Source organism: Vulpes lagopus, chromosome 8 (genome assembly GCF_018345385.1).
Source record: "Vulpes lagopus strain Blue_001 chromosome 8, ASM1834538v1, whole genome shotgun sequence".
Classification (NCBI taxonomy): domain Eukaryota; kingdom Metazoa; phylum Chordata; class Mammalia; order Carnivora; family Canidae; genus Vulpes; species Vulpes lagopus.
In genome coordinates, this window is record NC_054831.1 from 47,710,928 (window position 1) to 47,727,569 (window position 16,642).

General features: G+C 36.0%; 1 long non-coding RNA gene across 1 annotated transcript in view; it reads left to right on the top strand.

Annotated features, from left to right (window-relative positions):
* Window positions 1-7,723, top strand: part of LOC121497150 — a 79,863-nt gene extending 72,140 nt beyond the window's left edge. The window contains exons 3-4 of the long non-coding RNA XR_005989413.1: window positions 5,273-5,352; window positions 7,639-7,723. This is a non-coding gene — a long non-coding RNA (uncharacterized LOC121497150). The remainder of the gene's footprint in view (window positions 1-5,272; window positions 5,353-7,638) is intronic.
* Window positions 7,724-16,642: the final 8,919 nt, after the last annotated feature.

Consider the following 16,642-nt stretch of genomic DNA (forward strand, 5'->3'; position numbering starts at 1 on the left):
ATAAAACTTTTACTATTTGCAGAAGACCTAATACTATATATAGAAAACCCAAAAGACTCTATCCAAAAACTGCTAGAATGGATAGAAAAATCAGTATAGTTACAGGACACAAAATCAATGTACAGAAATCTGTAGTATTTGTACTACAGATTTCTGTACAACAACAATGAAGCAGCAGAAAGAGAAATCAAGGAATAAGTCACATTTACTTTGCACCAAAAATAAAGAGATACCTAGGAATAACCCTAACCAATGAGGTGAAAGACCTGTACTCTGAAAACTGTAAAACACCGATGAAAGAAATTGAAGATGCAGAGAAATGGAAAGATGTTTCATATTCATACTGGAAGAACAAATATTGTGAAAATTTCTATTCTGCCCAAAGCAATCTACACATTTTATTCAATCTCTATCAATATACTAACAGCATTTTTCACAGAGCTAGAACAAACAATCCTAAAATGTGTATGGAACCACAAAAGATCCCAAATAGACAAAACAATTTTGCAAAAGAAAAGTAAAACTGGAGGCATCACAATTCCAGACTTCAAGTTATATTATAATGTTTTAGCCATCAAAACAGTATGGTATTGGCCATAAAAACATACACATAGGTCAATGGAACAGAATAGAAAACCCAGAAATGAAGTCACAACTGTATGGTCAGTTAATCTTAGACAAAGGAGGAAAGACTATCCAATGGGAAAAAGACTGTTTCTTTAACAAATGGTGTTGGGAAAACTAGACAGCAACATGCAGAAGAGTGAAACTGGACCATTTTCTTATACACAAAACTAAAATCAAAATGGATTATAGATATAAATGTGAGACCTGAGACCATAAAAATCCTAGAAGAGAATCACAAGCAGTAACATCTTTGACATAGGCCAAAGCAACTTCTTTTTAGGTATATCTCCTGAGGCAAGGGAAAAGCAAAAATAAACTATTATGACTACATCAAAATAAAAAGCTTCTGCACAGCAAAGGAAACAATCAACAAAACTAAAAAGCAACCTATAGGTTGGGAAAAGATATTTGCAAATGACATATTTGATAAAGGGTTAGTTTCTAAAGTATATAAAGAACTTATAAAACTCAACACCCCAAAAAACTCAAACCCTTTATTCAATTAAAAAAAAAGACAATAGACTTTTTCCCAAAGAAGACATCCAGATGGCCAACAGACACTTTTTTTAAGCGATACACGAATTTTGTGTTTCATTTCTTTTTTTTAAAGATTATTTATTCATGAGAGATACAGAGAGAGAGAGAAAGAGAGAGAGAGAGAGAGAAGCAGAGACACAGGCAGAGGGAGAAGCAGGCTCCATGCAGGGAGCCTGATGTGGGACTCGATCCCGGGTCTCCAGGATCACGCCCTGGGCCGAAGGCAGGTGGTAAACCACTGAGCCACCCAGGGGATCCCTGCCAACAGACACTTGAAACAGACAACAGACACTCAGCATCACTTATCATCAGGGAAATGCAAGTCAGAACTACTGTTAGATATCACCTGACACCTAACAGAATGGCTAAAATCAGGAACACAAGAAACAATAGGTGTTGGTGAGGTTGTGGTAAAAGGGGAACCCTCTTGTACTGTTGGTGGGAATGCAAACTTGTGCAGTCACTGTGGGAAACCTTACAGAGACTCCTCAAAAAGTTAAAAGTAGAACTACCCTATGATCCACCAAATGCACTTCTAGGTATTTACTCAGAGAATACAAAAATACTAATTCAAAGGGATACCAGCATCCTGATGTTTATAGTAGTATTATCGACAATAACCAAATTATGGAAAAAGCCCAAGTGTCCATTGATTGATGAATGGATAAAGAAGATGTGGGATATATATATATATATGATATTCCATTGTGATATATATATGTATTTCCAAGAAAAAATATTCCATTGTGATATATATATATATCACAATGGAATATTATTCAGCCATAAAAAAGAATGAAATCTTCCTATCTGCAATGATGTGGATGGAGCTAGAGAATATTAAGCTAAGCGAAGTAAGTCAGTGAAAGACAAACAGCATATGATTTTACTTGTATGTGGAATTTAAGAAACAAAACAAATGAGCAAAGGAAAAAAGAGAAGCAGGGAGAGGCAAAGCAAGAAACAGACTCTTAACTATAGACAGTGAACTGAGGGTTATTATCAGGGTTGTAGGTGGAGTATAGATAGGTTAAATGGGTGATGGAAATTACAGAATGCACTTGTTCTGATGAGCACCAGGTGTTGTATGGAAATGTTGAATCACTGTACTGTATGCCTGAAACTAATATTATACTGTATGTTAACTAACTGGAATTTAATAAAAACTTTAAAAAAGTTTCTCTTCTGGAACTAGAAACTCACATACTAGCTTTAACACTTACAAGCCAAGCAGTCCTAGGAAAAGTGAGTTTTGCTTTTGTTCATTTTCATGAAGGAGATAATACCAAACTCAAAGTTGTAGTTAGGATTAATTGAAATAATGCATGCAAAGCCCTTAACTTGGGCCAGTTTACACTGAACCCTCATTGTAACCTAGAAGATTGAATGTATACTTGGATTTATAAAGACTCTTTCTCCTCTTTGGATATAATGGTCACTCTCCGAACCTTAAGTGCACTCCCTAAAGTTTTGTTTTGGTTTTGTTTTGTTTTATCATAGCAGTTACAGTACCTTGTTATTTTTATGTAAATCCAGAGACTAAACTAGCTTGGCCTAATGTAAATATTGAGACAATATGGGTGGAATGGTAAGTACATATACTTCAGCACAGAGTGACTGCCTGAAATCCAACCCCATGGGCATTATCATTACATCATCATCACCATCACCACCATCATCGCCATAATCCCATTATTTCCATGTTATTCTTTCAGACCTGTACCAACTCTGGGAATACAAAAGGGTCAAAAGATAAGGTTCTTTCCTGGAAGGACTTAAAATCATGGGTGAAACCAAACAAAAACATAACATAAAACAAATAATTCAAAGTAGCACATGTTAAGTGTTCAATGAGAGGTACATGCTATAATTGTGGGTAGTATTTATTTATGAATGAAAGCACAGGAATTGCAACTGTCTAGTCTTGTTTTACATTTAGCCATTTATTTCCTATGTACTCCTCAAAAAATTATTTAATTTTTATTCCTTGTTACTGAATTTTAAAAACAGGCTTTTTTTTTTTCTTGGGAGTTGCAAAAGTGGAAGTGCACAGAATGTGTTGGGGTGTCTGAGTGGCTCGGTCAGTTAAGCATCTTGATTCTTGGTTTCGGCTCAGGTCATGATCTCAGAGTTGTGAGATTGAACCCTATGCCAGGGCCAACCCACTCATTGCTGAGTCTCCTTGAGATTCTCTCTCCCTCTCCTTCCCTTCTGTCTCTCCCCTCACACTCTCTCTCAAATAATAAATAAATAAATAAATAAATAAATAAATAAAATATTTTTAAAAATGCATAGAATGTGTTAAAAAATATTAGAAATCAATCAGCAAGTTGTTGTTAACAGTCCTGTAGAAGAGAAGGTTATCTATGGGGGTTGGAGATTTCATAGGAGGAGAACAAAGAAAACATATTAAGGACAGGATTAAAAATGACTTCCTTACCCATTACCTCAGTTTTCTGGAATCAGTTTGCAAATAACATAGGATAGGTTGATACAGAGTAGGGAGGAATATATGGTGTGTTACTAAATATCAGGTGAATTATATTCTCATTCATAGAAATTTTTGGTGAATGTTTCTTAAATAAAGCATAGCATAATTTTTATTTATCAACTTTCTGAAGCCTGAGTTGAAATTCATATTCTTCACTGCCCAAGAGGTAATTGATATAATTAACAAAAATATATAAAGTGGAACAGTATTGTGAGATATCACTGCAGTCAAAGTTCTTTAAATCAGTACTTTTGCAATTACTATAATATGCCCCTGAAAAGCAACAGTATCGGGATGACACTTTCCAAATATTATTTGTGGCTAAAATAAGTATTCATTTTTAATGTTTTATTGGGCAAGGTAATTCCTACACATAGTAAGCAATTCACAGAGTAAAAAATTGTCCACAGTAAAAAGTAAGTTTCTTTTGAACTCCTTTTCTTTAGTTCCCGGCTTCTCCTTCTCAGAAGGACTCCCTGATCTCCCTGATATCTAGATATATCCCCCTGTTTTTAAAAACACAAAAAATCTATAGTTGTGCCTATTTATTCATTTTCACTTAATATTTCTTGCACATTTTATATTTATTCTTTTTTTTGATTAAGAAATTTATTTTTTTAAAGGAAATGTAATTTTTATTTTATTTTTTTAAATAAATTTATTTTTTATTGGTATTCAATTTACCAACATACAGAATAACACCCAGTGCTCATCCTGTCAAGTGCCCCCCTCAGTGCCCGTCACCCATTCACCCCCACCCCCCGCCCTCCTCCCATTTCACCACCCCTAGTTTGTTTCCCAGAGTTAGGAGTCTTTATGTTCTGTCTCCCTTTCTGTTATTTCCCACACATTTCTTCTCCCTTCCCGTATATTCCCTTTCACTATTATTTATTCTTAAGGCTGTATAGCCTGATACATGCCATTTAAAAATAGAATTACTCTAGTGAGATACTACAATGATAATATCTAGAATTTGTTGAATCCTTAATGTTTTCCATGAAGTTTACACAGATTATCTCATTTATTTCTCATAATGAATGACCCTAGGAGTGGGTGCCATTATTGTGCTCATTTTATAGATGAGAAAAATGAAAAATGAGTCTAGAAATATTAATTATCTTGCCTATGATCACAGAGCTAATAGGTTGTGGAGTCTAAGACTCACATAAGGTGTTCTGACTCCAGAGCTCACACATTAAATGCTCTGGGTTAGCTCTAAGATTTCATACTTTTCATTTTTCAAGAAGACAACTAACTACATACATTATTGTACAAAAAAATAGAATATAGTGAGAGAATAACAATGATGGTGGTGGCAGAAATGGCTAAAGCCTTTGTCAGTGTTGAATGCATATCTAAGAAGGAAGTCCTTGGTATACCAGATAGCTCTGAAGACTGAAGACGGCAGATAAAGCTGCTGAAGGTGCTTGGCTCCTGAGTGGTGTCAGGGGCACCAGTGGTTATGGAGTCAAATGATGCCCTCAAACCTGAGGAAGCTGTGATGGACACAGCACATAATTCATAATAGCTGATGTATAATAGTACTCTTGTGAAGATGATATAGTTAGTCACAAGTTGGAAAACTAAAGTTCTGATAAATTTCTTTGTGTCTCACAGAATTGGAAAGTGACAGGACCCAGGCTCCATAGCCTAACTCCAATATCTCCTAGAAAGAATCGCCCTGCTCGCAGCACCTGGTAGGCACCATAGCCTTGAAAACACAGCTTTTTTTGGTCACTTATTGGAGTGGTTTCAAACTTTTTCTTTTTAAATTTTTGTAACATGTTTTAAGTAACACGTTTGTAAGAAAGTACAATATGAGATTGAAGTAAGAGTGAGTATATCCTTGTCATCTTCTTAACATTGTCTACCAAGAAATGGCTGCCTTCTTAGATATCCTACCCTTCCTCTAGGATCCCCCAAAGAGTTCTAAATAATCAAATTTGAAACTATAATTTCTACTCTGCAATGAAAATTATTTCTGACATCAAAATATGTTGGAAGTATTGCTATTTATTATTTAAAAGGCTGATATGGTCTGGTCAGATTTCATGTAAACTTCTGTCCTCAATTTTGCTTTTGTAACGTTAACTTGGACATAATCTGGAGCTAAAGATGCTGTTGCTTCTCAGACTGTAGTCAAGTCTCTCAACTATTCTGAAAATCTAATGTAACCCTTAAGATAATAACAGTATTTGATAGGCCTTTGTTTAAGTTTTTTTTTTTTTCTATCATACCTTCTCAAATTCCAACAACTCAAGGGCTAATCTTTGCTGTGTCTCGAATGGTGAATGCTAAAATATAGTTTACATGCTAATTTAATTTCAGAAATAGTTTTTACAAAGCTTCTCTCATCTGCTATTTTAATGTTCGTATGAACATGCAAAATTTTACTCAAGGACCTCTGGCTTTGGTCCTAGCAGTCTGGAAGCTGTGAAAGGTGTGCTGCCAGATGTATCACATAGCATGCCTATACAACTGGGCAGAAAGACAGACTCTCATGAGGAAGCAAGTAAAATAATAAAGAACTTCCATAATTCTCAAAGATACCATCAAGATTACTAAATGGAAAAAAAAAAGATTACTAAATAGAATTACTTATACTAGGCAAAAGGGAACACAGCTGCATTTTCAATGATATTAAAAATACCCTTTAAAATACTGGAAATGGCAGAACAAATTAAAATTTTAATATAATTACATTATATATAAAATACAGTATATTTTATAAACCCATAGTCTTTTCTGTCTTTTCTCATAACTGATATAGTGAAAGGAGCTTTGGTTGTAGATGGACAACTGAGAAGAACTCAGTTCAAGCTCTAGATCCTTTATTTAATAAATATGTGACCTTGGTCCAAGTAATGTTTCTGAACCCCAGTTTCTTTTGTAAATTGGGGCCAATATTCCACTTCCCCTGGTTTTTGTGAGGCTTGAATAGATAACATGTATAAAGTACTCAGCACATAAAGTATATTAATTATATGATTCCCAATGTCTAAAACTTAGAAGCATAAAACCATCTGAAAAGAATATTAGAGGACATCCATATATGCATATTATCTTTAACATTTAAAAATCATTGTTCCCTCTTTGGGCATTTCCAGCAATGGGCGCATAATATTTAGGATGCAGGCCATTCCATATTTGGCAAGTTTCCCAGGTTGAGTTGTCTGGAGGCAGACTGAAAGAGGGAAATGAGGGTGCTGAGCATTTATTGGGAAGTGCCCTTGGCATCATCACCTGAGGAAGAGAGGAAAGGAGGCAGGATTGGGCAGAGGGAGAAGTCCAGCTCTCGTGTAGTCTCAGTGAAAGCTCCTGCTGAACCCACAGTGAGCTAAGGGTTGCGGTGGCCTGTCTGAGTTGTCATAAGTTGTGCTAAAGTGCTGGGCCTTTATGCCCCATTATTGACCAGTCATTGGATTTTTAGCAAGGCAGTTTGGTTCAGTTGAGGCAATCCTCACAGAAGATAAAAAGCTGAAATTCATTTTCTGTAATTAGTGGAACAAGTCTTTTCTTCCTCAAGGGGGGACCTGGGGCATCACAGCATCAACTAGATCGTCCTGCAGGCAAGACAATTTGCTTTATATTGAGTGAAAATCTTCCTCAATATGGCTGTCATATAAGCCACAGCCATTTGAGTCCAAGTCTTAACAATATTTTTCTAACATAATTCTTTAATATATTCTGGCAGCAGTAGTAGTATAATACTGATACACACACATTTATGTATATATTTCACATATATATAAAGTGATATAAAAACTATGTACACAAACATACACACAAAGCTCAAATTTATATTTATATCTGTACTCACATTCATATATACCATAATCTGAAGAAATACACTTTGAATACTCTAAAAATATGTTAACAATTGAGTGAATGATGCTCAACTATACCTGACACCTAGTTTTTAGTAGCCATATGATGTCATTTATAAAATGATACTAATTTATAAAATGAATCTTCTCTCCAAGGAGAACTAGGTTGGGAGATCATAAATTCTGCCTTGGACATGATGAATGTGAAACCCTCTCAAGATATCCAAAGAAAAATGTTGGGTAGGCATTTGAACATATGTACTTGGAGTTCAAAAAGAAGTCTACACTAGAGATAAGTAATTGAGGGTTGATGTTTATATAGTAGTTAAAGTTATATTACTGCATGTGAATAATGTATATTATTTAAGCTCAGTTTCCACTGTAGATGTATATTTTCCCTTCACTGGAGAGATTTTTTTTGGTCTGCTTTATTGTATTATGTTAGCTTCTGAGGCATCTTAGTGGGCACTCACTGGTATAGGGTGGGAGGAGAAGGGGACCCATTACTAAGATTTGAGAAAATACAACATTTAAAGGTTGGTAGATAAAGAGAGGTCTGGAACCGAGCTAGAAAAAGAGTGGCCAGAGAAGTAAAAGAGTACAGTAAAAGAAGCAAGGGGGTTAGCAGTGTTAAATGTTTCAGAAGCATGATACCTGTTGGTGATGAAGATGATAATCTTAGGGAGGATGGTTTTGGTGAGATTGGAAGCCAGATTGGAGTGGTTGAAGAGTAAACGAAGGGTGAGAAAATGAAGAAAAGTATGTGCACAATGCTTTTGAGAAGTGTAGTTTTGAAAGTGAGGACAGAGATAGGGATTATCTGGAGGGAAGTAAGATTGTGTTGAAATGGGGCTAAATTGGTGGGTCTGGGAATCGTAAAGTGAGGAAGACAAATAGAAATATCCCCATACATCAATGCTTTAAATATCCTCTTTTATTTTATTTGAACTATATTCTGAAATGTTAGAGAAATGAAAGATGTTAGTGCTTTATAAAAAACAAACAAAACCAAAGTACATGGGTTGTGGACAACTTGCATCAGATTTATAGCTCAAATTGAAATGGAGAATAAATATAACATAAAGTATTTTCTCTTTGAATTATTCAGTCCAATGCGTCACATGGTTATTTTGCTTTTAACTAAGAAAATCTTGTCAGATGTGTTATTTAACTCATTTATCATTTTAAGAGAAGTCTTTTAATTCAAGTCTCACTTATTGTCCAGGTAAAGAGTATCTTTGACAAAAAGGAGAGGAGATATTTTTTGCATGATCTTAGTGCAAAGATGTATTCTCAATGTGACTGATGCACTGGTTTTAAAAACTTTTATTTCCTGGGACACCTGGGTGGCTTAGTCGGTTGAGTGTCTGACTCTTGATTTTGGCTCAGGTCATGATCTCAGGGTCATGAGATCAAGCCCTGAGAGGGACTCTATGCTTAGCTCAGAGTCTGCTTGAGATTCTCTCTCTCTCTCTTTATGCTCCTCCCCCTGCTCATGCACTCTCTCACTCTCTTTAAAGCTATAAAATAGCTTTAAAACTTGATTTCTACCATCTACCATAAAAAATAAATAAATAAAACTTGCTTTCTTATATATGGAATAGAAATAAAATTATGGATTTTCTTTGCAGAAACATTTTATAGATTTTTTTTTTTTTTTTTTTTTTTTGTGGAACACAATTATCATGGATCACTGTGGCTCTTGCCCTTAATTGCTCAGCAGAGGCATTCAAGTCCCATGGCAGTTCTCTGAAGAGTTCCTATGACTCTCCAGGTGCTTGACAATATTTCATGACCTTATGCTGCTCTATTGGGTGCTTTGGTCTGTCCTTGGCATGGCATGGTAGCTGCTGGGCTGCTGCTCAAACCCTACTGACTTGTTGATGACTTGTTCACTCCAGACAGAAGGTGCTCCAGAACCTAGTTTTTCCCATAAGTGGTGGCCCCAAAGCCCTCAAGCTGTGATGATTTATGGTGGAATAAGGGATTGGGAATGAAAGATCCTTTGTCCTTTTGTGTTAATATCTGTTAGAGGGTTTTAGAGCAAATTATTTTAGGCTCCAATGTGTTATGTAGGGAGCAGCTGTTTCTTATTGTTTATGGTTCTTTCTCCGTAGAGTCAGAGGTCTGGTTCAGCAGCTTCAGCAGAGATAGAATTTCTCTACCTTATATTATCTTTGACCAGAACAGTCATCAAAATTAATGGATTCTCAGATTCACCCATTGAATCACCAATACCATAAGTTTCTTTCAGGTATTTGCATTTTTATCAAATTCCAAAGAGGTTTGTAATGAATCAGTTGATCTGTCTATCTGTCTTTCTTTTTATCTATCTGTCTATGTATGTATGTATGTATGTATGTATCCATCCATCCATCCATCCCTGGTTAAAACCATTGCCCTATTTATTCATTATATTGCTTCCTCTCAAGAAGTAAAGGCAGGTGTTGCTTTATCTTCAGATGGTTTTTATGCTATCAAATGTGTTTATTGTTCAGTTCTTAGTTCTTTACCTTCTCCAACCAACAGGTCTTTTTAAGTTTAGGTTCCAAGGATAGAGCTGAGTGACAGCTATGCTTATGAACTTAAAGCCCGCACATTGCTTATTATTTAGCTATCCTTCTAGATAGAATGTTTGTGTTCCCCCAAAATTCCTGTGTTGAAATTTTAACCCCCAAGATGATGGTATTAGAGGGTAGGGGTCTTTGGGAGGTGATTACATCATATGGGGGGATCCTCAAGAATGGGACTAATGCTTTTATTGAAAGAGGCCCAATAAAGCTCCCTTGTTCCTTTTCGATAATAAGAGGTTATAGTAAAAAGACAGCCATCTAGGAAATGAGTCATCCTTAGACGCCAGATCTGCCAGCTCCATGATCTTGCACCTCCTGGTCCCTAGAACTATAAGGATAGATGTTTGTTGTTCATAAGCTATGTAGTTTATGGTATTTTGTTACAGCATCATGAATGGACTAAGATTCTTTCTTTCTTTCACTCTCTCTCTCTTCCTTCCTTCTTAAATCCTTTCTTTTCTCTCTTTCTTTCTTAGTTATATAATAATTTACATAATATAAATTTATTCATCCATTTACATTATATTGTATTTGTTGAATATCTGCTATGTGCTAGGTACTGAGGATACAATGGTGGGCTGGTCCTGGGCTTCAGAGGAAAGAAGTCATTAATCAAATGTTTACATAAATATGTACTTATATACTGTGATAAAAGCCACAAATTACTATGAGATTGTCCAAGAACTTTGTGTCCAAGAGCTTCATATCTGGGTTGGTAAGATCAGGGGAGACTTTACTAAGAAAATAACCTTAAGCTAAAAGCTGAATGGTGAATAGTTGTGCTAGGGCTATTGGAGGTAGGCATATATTTTTAATCATTTCCTTAAATGAATCATTTCCTATCAGAAGTGAAATTTTGGAGTCAAAATTTTTATGACTTAAAAATTATTTAAATATTTTCTTATAATTTTTCTCTAATTTAAAAAATTTTTACAATTCACTTAAAATTTTTATATAATTCACATTTTCATAGCAGTTGCAAATACGGTACAAAAACCTTTTTTCTCCTGATCCATTTAAAAATAAGTTTCCAATATGATGCCCCAGCACTCCAGAATATGTGCATTTCTTTCAAATAAGGGTGTTTCTTTTATATAAGCACACTATGACCAAATTCTAGAAACTAACATTGACTTATTCATACCATTTAATCCTTAGACTCATTATTTTTCGGTTTTCTCAATAATATTTTTTTATAACAAAAGAATCCCGTATAGAATCACATGTTGCATCTAATAGGTCTTTTTAGTCATCTTGTTAAGAATACTTCCTCAGACTGTCTTTGTTTTTCATGACCTTGACTCTTTTGAAGAGCTGGCCAGTTATTTTGTAGAATGTCCCTCCAATTGGGTTTGTCTGTTGATTTCTCATGATTAAGTTGAGGTTATGCATCTCTTGCAGGAATATCACAGAAGTGATATCACACACACACACACACACACACACACACACATATGCACACACTCACACTTCTATATCTGTTTTTGGAAACTGACTTCACATAATATACTCAAATCTAACAGCATGGAGTTTGTTGTAGTTTTCTCTCTTTTCTTTTTTGTTTTTCCCTTTTCTGACAGTGAGAAATCTGGCTTCCATTATCTTAACATATTTACTTGGAGACTGCATGTAACCAATATCCCATTGCCACTGCTGTCCCTCTCCCTTTGTGGATGCTCTCTCTCCTTAACCAACTCAGGCACCAACACCCTACACTAAGATTACTTTCAATGACCCTTGCCCTTATATAATCCTCTCCCCTAGGGGTGTGAGTAGAACTTGTGAATGTGATGAGGAAACCTTTTCTGTGATGCCACTGTATGGCAAAACAAAGATTATCTTTAGTGGGTTTAGCCTAATCAGTTAAGTCCTCTAAGAGCAGAGAGGTTTCTCCATTCAGTTGCAGAAGGGGATGTCAGAGTTTCAAAGCAGCAGAGACACACCCCAGCTGGCCTTGAAGAAGCAAATGCTGTCATAGAAAGGGCCCCTTAGAAGGGAGCAGTGGGAGGCCTTCAGGAGCTGAGAATGCCCTGGTTGAAACCAACAAGAAAATAGAGACCTCATTCGCAAGATCTACTGTAACTAAATTTTGCCAACAATTAGAATGAATTTGGAAGTAGATTGTTTTTCCAGAGCCTCTAGATAGAAACTCAATTCAGCTGACATCTTGATTTCTGCCTTGTGATACTCTGAGTAGAGGATCCAGTCACACCATTCTAGACCTGTGAACTACAGAATTATGAGCAAATTAGGAGGTATTGTTTAAACTGCCAAATTTGTGGTAAGTTGTTGAATGGCAAAAGAAAACTAACACAAAAACAAAACAAAAATATTATCTACTTTTTTGGGGTGTGATACTGTGCCGATACTGGTTTTCAGGTGCCATCACTCTATTTAGGTCATGTTATATATAATAAAGTGTGATTTCAGTGGTGAGATAACATAGCTGGAGTAGATCTCTCATAGTGGAAAGGTGGTTTCTTTAGGAGAGGTTTACTTCAAACCTTGCAAAATATAGGAACAGGTTAAAGAAAGGATTTTTTTTTTCCATACACATTCTGAATGTGATTGCGTATATTTGGTTTCACTGTTTTTTTTTATCATTAACATTTCTATGAACATGGGGTTTAGAATAGTCAGCTAATTCATTAGTCACTTTAAGTCTTGATAATAATTCATGTCTTGACCTCAAACTGAAGTATGTAACTCGGATAACCATTTTGTAGCGTTTACTTTAGAGTTGCTGAGGGCGAATTCATTATTTTGGTAAAATGTTTTATGTTGTAATGTCCTTAGCCAAGAGTAGTTTTTCAAAACCTTTTAGTAAATTCAATATAACAATTTGAAAACTCAGAATTATATTTATTTTAAGAGAGGTAGGTGGAATAAACAATCCAAATGTGTAATATAAAAGACTTCTTGAGAAAAATATAAAATTCAAATTTAATTTTATACTTTATACTGTATTTTCATCCCCTATTATGAAATGTTAAATATTTAATTTTTAAAACCTTTAACACTGACCTCTGCACAGGTCCTTTCAGCTCTGATGTCATGCATTTTATTTAGGAAGTAATTGCACATTGTATTAAGACAAATAAGTCAATGATTTCTTTGTGCTTTTTTTTTTCCATTTTTAAGAAAAGACATTTCCTCTTTCTTTTTTTTTTGGAGTTCAATTTGCCAACATATAGCATAACACCCAGTGCTCATCCCACCAAGTGCCCCCCTCAGTGCCCATCACCCCAACCCCCCTTCCCCTTCCCCTTCCACTACCCCTTGTTCATTTCCCAGTTAGGTGTCTCCAATGTTCTGTCACCCTCACTGATATTTTCACTCATTTTCTCTCCTTTCCCTTTATTCCCTTTCACTAATTTTTATATTCCCCAAATGAATGAGACCATATAATGTTTGTCATTTTCCGATTGACTTATTTCACTCAGCACAATACCCTACAGGTCCCTACACGTCTAAGCAAATAGTGGGTATTTGTCATTTCTAATGGCTAACTAATATTCCATTGTATACATATACTACATCTTCTTTATCCATTCATCTTTTGATGGACACCGAGGCTCCTTCCATAGTGTGGCTATGGTGGACATAGCTACTATAAACATTGGGGTGCAGGTGTCTTGTTTTTTCACTGCGTCTGTATCTTTGGGGTAAATCCCCAGCAGTGCAATTGCTGGGTCATAGGGTAGTTCTATTTTTAATTCTTTGAGGAACCTCCACACAGTTTTCCAGAGTGGCTGTACCAGTTCACATTTCCACCAAGAGTGCAAGAGGGTTCCCCTTTCTCCACATCCTCTCCAACATGGGTTGTTTCCTGTCTTGTTAATTTTCACCATTCTCACTGGTGTGAGGTGGTATCTCATTGTGGTTTTGATTTGTACTTCCCTGAGGGCAAGTGATGTGGAGCATTTTCTCATGTGCTTGTTGGCCATGTCTATGTCTTCCATGTGAAATTTCTGTCCATGTCTTTTGCCCATTTCATGATTGGATTGTTTGTTTCTTTGCTGTTGAGTTTAATAAGTTCTTTATAGATCTTGGATACTAGCTCTTTATCTGATATGTCATTTGCAAATATCTTCTCCCATTCTGGTTGTCTTTTAGTTTTCTTGACTGTTTCTTTTGCTGTGCAGAAGCTTTTAATCTTGATGAAGTCCCAATAATTCATTTTTGATTTTGTTTCTCTTGCCTTCATGGATGTATCTTGCAAGAAGTTGCTGTGGCCAAGTTTAAAAAGGGTGTTGCCTGTGTTCTCCTCTAGGATTTTGATGGATTCTTGTCTCACATTTAGATCTTTCATCCATTTTGAGTTTATCTTTGTGTATGGTGTAAGAGAATGGTCTAGTTTCATTCTTCTGCATGTGGCTGTCCAATTTTCCCAGCACCATTTATTGAAGAGACTGTCTTTTTTCCAGTGGATAGTCTTTCCTGCTTTGTCGAATATTAGTTGACCATAAAGTTGAGGGTCCACTACTGGGTTCTCTATTCAGTTCCATTGATCTATGTGTCGTTTTTGTGCCAGTACTACATTGTCTTGATGATCACAGATTTGTAGTACAACCTGAAATCTGGCATTGTGATGCTCCCAGATATGGTTTTCTTTTTTAAAATTCCCCTGGCTTTTCGGGGTCTTTTATGATTCCACACAAATCTTAAGATGATTTGTTCCAACTCTCTGAAGAAAGTCCATGGTATTTTGATAGGGAATGCATTGAATGTGTAAATTGCCCTGGGTAACATTGACATTTTCACAATATTAATTCTGCCAATCCATGAGCATGGAATATTTTTCCATCTCTTTGTGTCTTCCTCAATTTCTTTCAGAAGTGTTCTGTAGTTTTTAGGGTATAGATCCTTAACCTCTTTGGTTGGGTTTATTCCTAGGTATCTTATGCTTTTGGGTGCAATTGTACATGGGATTGACTCCTTAATTTCTCTTTCTTCGGTCTCATTGTTAGTGTATAGAAATGCCACTGACCTCTGGGCATTGATTTTGTATCCTGCCACACTGCTGAATTGCTATATGAGTTCTAGCAATCTTGGGGTGGAGTCTTTTGGGTTTTCTATGTACAGTATCATGTCATCTGTGAAGAGGGAGAGTTTGACTTCTTCTTTGCCAATTTGAATGCCTTTTATTTCTTTTTGTTGTCTGATTGCTGAGGCGAGGACTTCCAGTACTATGTTGAATAGCGGTGGTGAGAGTGGACATCCCTGTCCTGTTCCTAATCTTAGGGGAAAGGCTCCCAGTGTTTCCCCATTGAGAATGATATTTGCTGTGGGCTTTTCGTAAATGGCTTTTAAGATGTTGAGGAATGTTCCCTCTATCCCTACACCCTGAAGAGTTTTGATCAGGAATGGATGCTGTATTTTGTCAAATGCTTTCTCTCCATCTATTGAGAGGATCATATGGTTCTTGGTTTGTCTCTTGCTGATATCACATTGTTTGCTTTACAAGTGTTGAACCAGCCTTGCATCCTGGGGATAAATCCCACTTGGTCATGGTGAATAATCTTCTTAATGTATTGTTGGGTCCTATTGGCTAGTACCTTGTTGAGAATTTCTGCATCCATGTTCATCAGGGATATTGATCTATATAATTCTCCTTTTTGGTGGGGTCTTTGTCTGGTTTTGGATTTAGGTGATGCTGGCCTTATAGAATGAGTTTGGAAGTATTCCATCTCTTTCTATCTTTCCAAACAGCTTTAGTAGAATAGGTATGGTTACTTCTTTAAACGTTTGATAGAATTCCCCTGGAAGCCATCTGGCCCTGGACTTTTGTGTCTTGGGAGGTTTTTGATGACTGCTTCAATTTCCTCCCTGGTTATTGGTTTGTTCAGGTTTTCTATTTCTTCCTGTTCCAGTTTTGGTAGTTTGTGGTTTTCCAGATATGCGTCCATTTCTTCTAGATTGTCTAATTTATTGGTGTAAAGCTACCCATAATATGTTTTTAATATCGTTTTTATTTCCTTGGTGTTGGTGGTGATCTCTCCTTTCTCATTCATGATTTTATTAATTTGAGTCTTTTCTCTCTTCTTTTTAATAAGGCTGGCTAATGGTTTATTTATCTTATTAATTCTTTCAGAGAACCAACTCCTGGTTTATTTCCTCTGTTCTACAGTTCTTCTGGTCCCTATTTCATTGAGTTCTGCTCGAATATTTATTAACTCTCTTATGCTTGGTGTAGGTTTTATTTGCTGTTCTTTCTCCAGTTCCTTTGGTGCAAGGTTAGCTTGTGTATTTGAGTTATTTCCAATTTTTTGAGGCTTGTATTGGGATGTATTTCCCCCCTCAGGACTGCTTTTGCTATATGCCAAAGATTTTGAATGGTTGTATCTTCATTCTCATTAATTTCCATGAATATTTTTAATTCTTCCCTAATTTCCTGGTTGACCTTTTCATCTTTTAGCAGGATGGTCCTTAACCTCCGCGTATTTGAAACCCTTCCAAACTTCTTCTTGTAGTTTAGTTCTAATTTCAAAAAGCATTATGGTCTGAAAATATGTAGGGGATGATCCCAATCTTTTGGTATTGGTTAAGACCTGATTTGTGACCCAGTATATGGTCTATTCTGGAGA